The 11,491-nt window shown below is 44.2% G+C and overlaps 2 pseudogenes; both read right to left on the bottom strand.

Annotated features, from left to right (window-relative positions):
* Positions 1-3,824: 3,824 nt before the first annotated feature.
* Positions 3,825-5,257, bottom strand: LOC101040840 (farnesyl pyrophosphate synthase-like; annotated as a pseudogene).
* Positions 5,258-10,380: 5,123 nt separating this feature from the next.
* On the bottom strand, positions 10,381-10,845 carry LOC101029839 (large ribosomal subunit protein eL29-like; annotated as a pseudogene).
* Positions 10,846-11,491: the final 646 nt, after the last annotated feature.

The raw sequence follows: 11,491 nt of genomic DNA on the forward strand, positions 1-11,491 counted from the left end.
TGAAGTCCACCAGATACCTTGGCATTTGGTCTGAGTACTTCATGGACTCCCATAGGCCAAGGGCTCCTTCTGGTTACAAAAGGATTCATGGAATGATCACGGTATTGGTTCCATCCTCACACTGGGTTTAACAGGACAGAAACCTGAACCAAAGACACAATGGAAAGACCTGGCCTTGTCTCTTGAAAAATACATTAGGAACACCTAGTGCATACTCATCATGGGGGAGCAATTTCTCCTCTAAACATGACAATAAAGCTGTCTTAGAGAAAGGACTTTTATGGATTCATCAATTGCAAGACAATTGCGATAGAATTTTTGAAGGCACTTATTTGGGCTTGGTTTTCAACATTACCATTGACTGCACTGAATAGAATGATACTGTTCACGGGATGTCATATCATAGGAAGACATAATTCCAATGCCTTTATGGTGAAAGAGAATTAGATAGCTCACATCCATTTCACCACTTGAAACACTTCTCGAAGACCTTTCTTAAAAGATATGTCTGTTTTTGAGGCAGAGACAGTTTTATTTAGTTGGGCTTTTTAGAGTTGCATTCTATAGATTTGTGACATCCCGACTTGAAGGTCACCAGGGCCCAGAAAGCCAAGTTTCCAATCCAACCAGAGTTCCGGTTTTTCCAGAGCTCATTCAGGTGGACCCTATTGCTCCAAAGCTCTTGTTGGTCAAATCTTCATTTCTTTATGAGCAGAGGTTACAAATGGTTCCAAGTCACAGACTGAAATGCCAATTTGCTTCATTCTTCAAAACCCCTTGGCAGGACCACAGTAACAGATCTCTAAGAAGCGTCTGTCATGTAGAAATAGGCCTTGAAGTCCTGGGACCCTCCATGCACTGGAGTATACATTAATTCAAGGCAACATACAGTGAAGCTTGGAGGATGGATCAAGATGAATTAGAACAGATATTCCAGAGCTTCCAAGTCACCAAGTTGTTCACTAAATACTGCATAACGGTTTCTAGAATTGTGCCTATGAAATTTGCACCACAAGGTGTGCTTGAACTGTCTGCTCCTGCTGAGTTAATTCAAATCTGTTAAGTGTAAACAGTATGTGGGTGAATTGTATAGTTATGTAATTTATGCAAATTCAGAATGTGATAGACTCTATAGAACAAATGACTCACTTTCTTCCACAAATAAATTGCAAGGGGAAAAAAGGGAAAGGAAACCTATAAACTAAAAGAAACTTAAGATTCATATTAACCAAGTACAATGTGTGAAGCTTGTTAGGATATTAATTTGAGATATAAACTCGTTGTTTTAATGCGCCAATGGGAAAAAATAGAACATTTACTGGATATTTGATGAAAACGGGAATTGTTTAATTTTTTTAAGTGTGATAATGATATTGTGGTTCTGAAGGAATGAAGGAATAAAGAGGGAAGAAAAGACAAGGAATTTGACTGGCCTTTGTCCTCAGTTACTGAGAGGTAACCTCTAGACCCTTGAAATTTCCCAAGTGATAGGAGTGTCTTTGTTAGGCATGGTGGACTCCTGAGCCCCCCACCTGATAGTTTAAGCTAATAGATGGCTCAGGGTGAAGCCTGGCCATGCCAGAAAGACCAACCATATAATTAGAAGGTTGGGGCTTTGAGACTCATAATATCAGCCTGCCCTGTGCGAGTAGGGTGTGGCTGGAGCTTGAGTTCAACCACATGGGTAATAATTCCATCAACCATGCCTACATAATGAACCTGGTAAAAACTCTGGACACCAAAACGTATGCAAGCTTCCTGAGTTGGCAGTAGTCTACATATGCATTGCCAAATCTCTATGCTGGAAGGCTCACACATCCCTGATGACACAGAAGCTTCATATTTGGAACCCTCCCAAGCCAGGATTCTTCTCCATGTGTCTCTTATAATTTGCAATCTTTGCCTGTAATTAACATGGCTGTGAGTATATTAGGTTTCGGTGAATTCTATGAGTCTTTCTCACAAATTATTAAAACTGAGGGTGGTTTTGGGACCCCCCCCCGGGCCCACCCCAACTTATAGTTGGTATCAGAAATCTTGGGCAGACATAACAGTGGAGGACTATGCCCTTAACCTTGAGTCTGGCTACTTCCAGGTAGAAAGAAAAGAGGTCCTGTCTTTGAAGATACATATGGAGGCATTTACAGATGAACTGGTATATCTTGGATCTGATGCAAAATTACGTAGGGTGTCGGGGAAAGGGAGTTGAGACATAGATTGGCCACGCGGAGTCACAGAAGATGAATGCTGGGAACATGAGAGTTCATGAAACTATGAAACTACTGTCTCTACTTTTATATGTGATTTATGTTTCCAAAATGAAAATAACAGTGTTCTATGCATTAAAAATATGGATCACTACCCTCCACTGTGTGGTAGACAGAATTCTAAGATGGCTTCCCAGATGCTAGGCCCATGGTATACACGCACCTTCACCCAATTATTCAGTCAAACACTAAGCTAGGTGGTGCTGTGAAGGAGTTTGGTGGATGAGATTAAGATCCCAAATCACCTGGCCTTAAGATAGGGCGATTATCCTGGGTTAACCTGACCAAATTAGGTGAGCCCTTTAAAAAGCTGGGACTGGCTGGACATGATAGCTCACGCCTGTAATCCGAGCACTTTGGGAGGCCGAGATGGGTGAATCACAAGGTCAGTAGTTCAAGACCAGCCTGGCCAAAATGGTAGAAACCCTGTCTCTACTAAAAATACAAAAAAAAAAATTAGCCAGGTGGTGGTGGACACCTTTAATCCCCGCTACTTGGGAGGCTGAGGCTGAAGAATCACTTGAAACTGGAAGGTGGAGGCTGCAGTGAGCCGAGATCGCGCCACTGCACCACAGCCTGGGCGACAGAGCAAGACTCCGTCTCAAAAAACAAAAAACACAAAGCTGGGACTTTTCCTCGAGAAGAGACTCATAGAGAGATCCAAAGCATGAGAGGGAGTCAGCACAAGGCATGTTTTTCCTTGCTGGCTTTGAAGATGGAAGGGAATGTGGATGGCCTCTAAAAGCCAAGAGGAGCCTGTGGCTAACAGCTGGCAAGGAAACGGAGACTTCAGTCATACAGCTAGAAAAACAAATTCTACCGCGACCATGTTAGTTTGGAAGAGGACTTCCAGTCCCAGATGGGCATGCAGACAGACAAGAACTTGATTTCAATCTTATGAGCTCCTCAGCAGAGCGCTCACTATGTCGTTGTGGCTGACTCCTGACCTACGGAAAAAGTGAGCTGAAAAATGTGTCCTGTCGTAAGATGTAAAGTTTGTGTTAATTTGTTATGCAGCAATAGAGAACAGACACAATCAATAAAAATCAATCCCAGTTAGGAAAAACAAACTTTTACAAATTTTTGGACCAAATTTAGAAAAATACATTTGTGACTGTGGTGCAGGGAAGGATTTCTTTTTCTTCTCCTCCTCCTCCTCCTCCTCCTCTTCCTCCTCCTCCTCCTCCTCCCCCTCCCCTTCTTCTTCTTCTTCTTTTTTTGAGACGGAGTCTTGCTCTGTCACCCAGGCTGGAATGCAATGTTGCCATTTTGGCTCACTGCAACCTCTGCCTCCTGGGTTCAAGCGATTCTCCTGCCTCAGCCTCCCAAGTAGCTGGGACTATAGGCACGTGCCACCAACCCCGGCTAATTTTTTGTATTTTTAGTAGAAACGGGGTTTCACCATGGTAGCCATGATGGTCTGGATCTCCTGACCTTGTGAACCGCCCACCTCGGCCTCCCAACGTGCTGTGATTACAGGCATGAGCCACTTTTTTTTTTAAGGTTACACAATTTATTTATCGAGAGCCTCCTTTCCCCACATTTGCAATCTCTAGGTCACTTTTTCCACTTGTAGATTTTTCGCACCAGCCCCAGAAAGATGGCTGGGGCAGAGGCACTGCATACTGTTCAATGAGACCCATAATGCGGCTGTAACTGTCTTCCTCATATTGCAAGAACACAGCTGGCAGATCCAGCTTCTCATACAGTGCTTTCACCTGGGCCACCTTTCTCAGCCTCCTTCTACCCGTAATTCTCCTATAGCATCTGGTACTGCTCCAGACACTGAACCACCAGCCAGCTGCATTTGTTGTCTTGGATGTCAGTACCAACTTTGCCGGTCACACTGGGGTCCCCAAAGAGGTCAAGGTAATCATCCTGAATCTGAAAGAACTCTCCCATCTCCAGCAGGATCTTCTTGGCATTGGCATGCTCCTTCTCGCTATCAATTCCCGCCATGTACAAAACATGGCTGCAGCCGGGCGCGGTGGCTCACGCCTGTAATCCCAGCACTTTGGGAGGCCAAGGCGGGTGGATCACGACGTGGAGAGATCGAGACCATCCTGGTCAACATGGTGAAACCCCGTCTCTACTAAAAATACAAAAAATTAGCTGGGCATGGTGGCACGTGCCTGTAATCCCAGCTACCCAGGAGGCTGAGGCAGGAGAATTGCCTGAACCCAGGAGGCGGAGGTTGCGGTGAGCCGAGATCGCGCCATTGCACTCCAGCCTGGGTAACAAGAGCGAAACTCCATCACACACACACACACACACACACACACACACACACACACACAAAACAAAACACAAAACAAAACAAAACCAAAAAAACATGGCTGCAGCTACACGAAGGTAGGAATAGAAAGCTGTCTTGTACTTGACAATAGATTTGTACCTCTTTTCAGTGAATCTGCCAAGATCCACATTGCCCTGGGGGGGGCTGTGGTGAGGTCCAGGGTCTGCCCAACCTCATTCTGATAGGAACTCTGCAGGAAAAGCTCAATCGGGTTCAGGTAATAGGGCTGCTCCTGGCAATAGAGCTTCAGCAGGCAGTAGATACATGCTTCCAGAAGGATAGCATCATTGATGGCATCCAAACCCACGCCCGGCTTCTGATACCAGCAGATCTGTCCCAGGCAAGTGAGGGATGAATCCATGATGTCATCTACCACCAGGAAGAAAGCTTGCAGCAGTTCCACACACCAGCCCACAGTCAGGGCTCGCTGGAGACACTCAGCATCCTGTTTCCCTGGCTCCTCCAGCTCCTGGAATGCTACTAGCACCATCAAATCCCGATGATACTTGCCTCCAATGGCATTGTACTCCAGGACCTCCTTGAGCCGAGCAATAGCATCTCCTGTCTCTGGGTGCCCCATCTCATCCTCAGCCAGCACCCTAACGATCTGGGAAAAGTGCTGAACAAAATCCTGCTTTTCTTGGGCATAAGCATCTGATTTCTGGTCTCCGTTCATTCTGAGAGAGGAGGAAAGGGCTCTGTTTCTGGATGTGGGTTCCTGCTCAGCCAGGATTTCTTAAAATACAAAAGGCACAAACTCTAAAGGAAAAGGTCAATAGATTCAACTATGCTAAAATTACATACTTCTGGACTATTAAATGCACCAAAAAAATGAAGTGAGAAATAAATCCACAGAGTAGGAAATGCTATTTACAACACATAAAACTTAAAAAGAATATTTTTAAGAACCTTGTACAAATCAATGGGGGGAAAAGAAGCCAATGAAATACAAATTGGTAACTCATAAAAAGGAAGCTTGAAAACCCAACAAATAGATGTCCAATATGACTATTCATCAGAGAAATGCAAATTAAAACAGTAATAAAATATAATTTTCCCACATTGGATGGACAAAAGCTAAAAGTTCAGATAATTCAGTTTTGGCAAGGACGCAGGGTAACAAAAGCTGTCATGTCCTGCCGATGAAAGTGTCAAATTGTATAGGCACTTAGAGAGCAACGTGATAATATCTAGCAAATTGAAGATGTAGCTAGGCATGGCGACTCACGCCTGTAATCCCAGCATTTTGGGAGGCCAAGGAGGGTGGATCATGAGGTCAGGAGTTCGAGACCAGCCTGGCCAACATAGTGAAACCCTGTCTCTATTAAAAATACAAAAATAAGCCCCAGGTGTGGTGGCACACGCCTATAGTCCCAGTGACTCGGAAGGCTTAGGCAGAAGAATCGCTTGAACCCGGGAGGCAGAGGTAGGTTGCAGTGAGCCGAGACTGTGCCATTGCACTCCAGCGTGAGTGACAGAGTGAGACTCCATCTCAATAAATAAATAAATAAATCAAATTGAAGATGTATAATCCCCTTGACCCTGCAGTTCTACTTACGGGAATATATTCCAGATAAAATCTTATACGTTGGCTCAGTGAAACAAGTACCATTGCAACATTATCTGTAATATGAAAGACTCCAAGCAACCTAAACGTCCATCGGTAAGACAATGATATTAATTAACTTTTCATTTTTATCAATTCTCAAAATGCTCCTTTCATCTTGACTGCCCACCCATCTGGAAATGATCTGGAAACATGAACTGTTTGTTACCACCAGCTCTAAGAGTCACCTGCCGTTCTCTGGATTGTTGTCGTCCTCAGAAAAATGTTTTTACTGACTGTGATCTTCAAAGAGGGCCTCTGAGCCAACAGGGATCAAAAGTGCCCAGTATATCGGGAAATGCACTTTTTCCCAAAAATGAAATGACTTGCTAAAGTGAGCTGGAAATTGCTGTGCCGAAAGAGAATACAGGTAATCCAAGAGATGCAAGTGAATGCTTCTAAACTATTGAGAAAGGACTCTTCTTTTGAAAGGTGCACCCCAGTCCACCTGAGAATTAATTTCATCTAATGAAGCTGAGCATAGTGAAGCTTAGTGTCTAAAAGCCAATCTGTGGATTCCTCTAAACATACTAGAATGAGGCATAATGTTCCACTCTTCAGAACACATTCAGCTTTGTAATCCCAGCACCTGAGGTCAGGTGTTAGAGACCAGCCTGGCCAACATGGCGAAACCCTGTCCCTACTAAAAAAAAAACACAAAAATTAGCCAGGTGTGGTGGTGGGCACCTGTAATCCCAGCTACTCAGGAGGCTGAGGGAGGAGAATCGCTTGAACACAGGAGGCGGAGGTTGCAGTGAGCCTAGATCGTGCCATTGCACTCCAGCATGGGAAACAAGAGTGAAACTAAACTCCATCTCAAACACGCGCGCGCGCACACACACACACACACACACACACACACACACAAACAGAAACAAACAAACAAAAAGAACACATGCAGCTTTTTAATTCACCTCCAAACTTTGCCATCTTCATTTTGGTTTTATTTACACCTTACTGAGGCCAGGTGTGGTGGCTCACACCTGTAATTCCAGTACTTTGGGAGGCCGAGACGGGTTGATCATTAGAGATCAGGAGTTCAAGATCAGCCTGGCCAACATGGCAAAAACCCCGTCGATACTTTTAGTAGCGAAATACAAAAAACAGCCAGGCATGGTGGCAGGCGCCTGAAATCCTAGCTACTCGGGAGGCTAAGACAGGATAATCGCTTGAACCTGGGAGGTGGAGGTTTCAGTGAGCGAAGATTGCACCACTACACTCCAGCCTGGGCGACAAGAGCGAAACTCCGTCTTAAAAAAAAAAAAATCTTATTTACACCATACTGTTTCAGATGGAAAATGTCTGAGTAAATTTGTCTGAATAATTGCATGAGATACCCTCAAGAAGATGCTTATGTATGAATTTAACAAAATAAAGAAACTGGAGAAAGGATTCTTTCGTTGTTCATTATCTATTCCTGACAAACTTGTACTTTTAAAGGGATTTTTATACCCATTCTAGATCCAATTTATATTTTAATTACATTGGAAGTTTATAAGGGAGTACACATTGGAAGCAGGTCTACATTGTATTATTTATAATTGTTCTTCTTGGATACTATCCAATGCCTTCCATTATAATAATTGACTAAATAGAACTAGCCAAGATACATTTTTCCATTTTTGCTGATAAATAGATACAATGGAGTGATATTTTAAAATTCAAACAATATATTTTCCTAAAATACTCCAATTGCAGTAATGCATGAGATGCTACAAAATGTATACGAGTTTGATTAATCGTTTTATGAATCATCATCACATAATTACCCAGATTTATCACTTTAAATTAAATGAAAATTATTTGTTGCAAGTTTGTGCAACTATGGAAGTGTTGACTTTTGTTCTCATTTGCTCAGTTTGAACCAAGCCACATCGTGACAGGCAAATCCATTTTCTCTTTGTGCTAATTATCCAAAAGCGAATTAAAGGTGCTTTTCATTTACCTAGTGTGCTAAACTCACTGGGATATAACACTAGGTGTACAAAATCAAAAACTGAATTGCAAAGTCAAAGCACTGAGCAAAAGCTCTAGATTTCTTCCATTCCAACCCTAAGGAGTTTAAACATAATGACCATTTTATCAAGCCAAGGAAGGCTTTCCTGCTTAAAGTAATCACTAAGCTGATGGCAATGGAGTGTCTAATTATAACAAATGGGTGAAAAATTAAAATAACAAAGAAGACCTTTTATGTGATAACCAGGGGGGAAAAATAGGCAATACCATGTCCTTAAGAAGTTAGCCAAGGAACAGGTGGGGCCACCCACAAAAGCCACTCTTTCAGCACCAGAGCCCTACTCTCAGGCACCATTTGCTCTCTTTTCTCCGTCATGTGTCCAAGATGCTGGCTGTCCCCTCCCCTCTGGCAGCCTCCACACAGGAGTTCACACCTATTTCTGTGCTCCGGAGATCATTCATTTGTGCCAAAGCATCAGAAACCACCTGGATTTTCTGAGATAGATGTAGAAAGTGCTTACATCATGACCCACAGAGCCAGCTCCATGTCTAACTACAGTATTTCTCTCTTTCAGGCCCCGCTTGCTCATTTTGCCACAAGAATGCCTCTTCCTGACCTCTCCCAGCAGGGCTCTGCCACCTCCCATCTTTTGCTTCTCCTGCTTTCTGCTACCAGATCTTGCCCAGTCCTTCGTATCTCTGCTGATTCTTGCATAAAGCCATTTAACCCTCTTACAAGTCCAAATCTGCCCCCCATCACTTGCTCGGAAACAAACGATTCTCCTTGTGTGGGACCCACCTCCTTAGGGTCTTGCGAGAAGTTACAAGCGGCAACAACAAAGAAAAGGTTTTTTGTTCTCTCACGTCTACCTACCTGGTCTGGCCACCTCATGGGAATCAGAAATAACGTAACCAAACTCAGGTTCAGCTGCTCACTGCTTAAAAAGCCAGACACACAAGAAGCAAGATTTGGTGGAAGGAAAGCAGGTTTATTCAAATGCTAGCAGCTTGGGGGATAGCCACACTCAAGTCTCAAAAAAGCCAGCTCAAATTCTCAGGCTGGCTCAAGCGGTTTTAAGGGAAAGGGGTACATAGGCTGCAAGTCCTCTTGTCATTTTCTGATGGCTAGCTTGAGTAATTGACCATCCAGAGACCTGGTTAGCATCATCTCGTTGGAGATCAGGTTACAGATTAACTGTGCACCAATTTCTTCTTGGAAGGGGGAAGATTGCAACTGCCAGTTCCACGTCATGCCTGGATTATTTCAAGATTAGCCTTTGGAATTCTGAAGCAAACAAGTAATTGGGTATATAGCAAGAAACAAATGGAGAAAGGGGTGATTTTTTTTTTTTTTTTTTGAGATGAAGTTTTGCTTTTCTTGCCCAGGCTGGAGTGCAATGGCACAATCTCAGTTCACCGAAAACCTTCACTTTCTGGATTCAAGCAATTCTCCTGCTTCAGCTTCCTAAGTAGCTGGGATTACAGGCGTGCGCCACCACGCCCAGCTAATTTTGTATTTTTAGTGGAGACGGGGTTTCTCCATGTTGGTCAGGCTGGTCTCAAACTCCCAACCTCAGGAAATCCGCCCTCTTTGGCCTCCCAAAGTGCTGGGATTACACGCGTGAGCCACTACGCCCGGTCAAAAGGAGTTACTTTTAGAGTAAGCTAACAACCTGGTTATACGGGTTACAATAATACATGTGAAAGAAACTTTTTAATTATAAAGCACTATATACTTTTTCTTGGTGATTATTTATTCCAATTCCCCCCTTTCTAGAGATGATACAACTGAAGGCCAAAGAGGTTAAATAACTTGCCCAAATATTTAATGGTAAAGATTGACTTTAATCCTGGTCTCTAACCCACTGTCCTATAATTCATTCCATTCACCTGAACTGCTTTGGGTAATGCACAGATTTCTGAAAACTTTGCTTTCCCTTTCTCCACTAATTTGGGATTAAATTGAGACCTTTCTCCTAGAGCTCTCATCACATTCACACACCAGCATGAGGTCATTCACACAGATCTTATTGTTGAGGAAATGGAAGGAAAGGCACTATTCAGTCTTCTAATTCATTCATTCAACAGGTATTTGTTGAGCATCTATTTGGCTCCAGGAGCTGTTTCTTTTTTCCTGCCTCAGTTTTATTTATACAAATAGCGCAGCGGTACCCCAGCCCCATGCAGACTGCAGCCCAGGGGGAGGAGGTTGGTCACACCAGTCCTTCTGTCCTCACGTTGGCAGACAGAGATCTCTACTCTGAAGCCTTTGTAAGGGCCTGGGCACCTTTGGGAGCCTGAGTTGGAACTGAAGCTGGAGCTGCAGCCTGGGCCTTGGTTTGATCCTTGGTCTTGGCCTTGGCCTTTGGCCAGCAGAGCCTGAGCCCCTTGACAATTCGGGGACGAACACGCTTCCCAAGCTTGGGTTAGGCAATGTAGGCAAGTTGATCAAGCTTGCAACTGACACCCCCCTTTGGGATCTTGGGCTTAACCTCCTTGGGCTTTACGAGGGCCTTGATGGCCTCGGCACGTGCACTCGTGGCCTTGGCATTGTTGGCCTGCGTCTTCTTTAGGCCCTTCTTGTGCTTCGTGGCAAAGCGCATGTTCCTCAGGAACTTGGGGTCCACCCCTTTAAGAGATTCGTATCTTTGTGATCGGGGTTTCTCGATACCATTTCTGTGCCACTTTCGGGACTGCTTGTGGTTCTTGGACTTGGCCATGTCTGCACCTAAGCCGCAGCTTCTGGGAGCTGTTTTAAACTCTGAAGACACAGCAGTAATCAAAATAGACAGAAAACCCTTGCCCTTATGGAACTTGCATTCTAGTGGGATGATGAACAAATACATAACGTATTTACCATGAACGATGTTGGCAAATGCTGGGGAGAAAAATAAGCAAGGGAAGGAGGATAGGGAGTGTCAGGGGGAAGAGGAAGGAAGTTGCCATTTTAAATAGGACGGTCAGAGAAGTCTTCCCTGAGGAGGTGACATTTTGCCAAAGACCTGAAAGACATGAAAAATCAAACCATGCGTCTATGGGGAGAAGAGCACTCCCAACAAGAGAAACGCCAGCGGCAAAGCCCTGCGTAAGAAGTAAGCCAGGTCTGTTGGAGGAGCAGCCAGTGTAGCAGGAACAGAATGAACAGGGGGAAAACAGCAAATGAGGGCAGAGAGGTGACAGGGATGTCATTGTGCAGGGCCTTGGGGACTGTGGAAAGTAGAAAAGCTCCTTTTTAATTTTCTTTCTTGTTAAACAATAAGTGTGCAACCAGGCACAGTGGCTCACGCTTGTAATCCCAGCACTTTGGAAGGCTGAGGCGGGTGGATCACGAGGTCAGCAGTTCGAGACCAGCCTGGCCAACACAGT

This window comes from Saimiri boliviensis, chromosome X (genome assembly GCF_048565385.1).
Source record: "Saimiri boliviensis isolate mSaiBol1 chromosome X, mSaiBol1.pri, whole genome shotgun sequence".
NCBI classification, from domain to species: Eukaryota; Metazoa; Chordata; class Mammalia; order Primates; family Cebidae; genus Saimiri; species Saimiri boliviensis.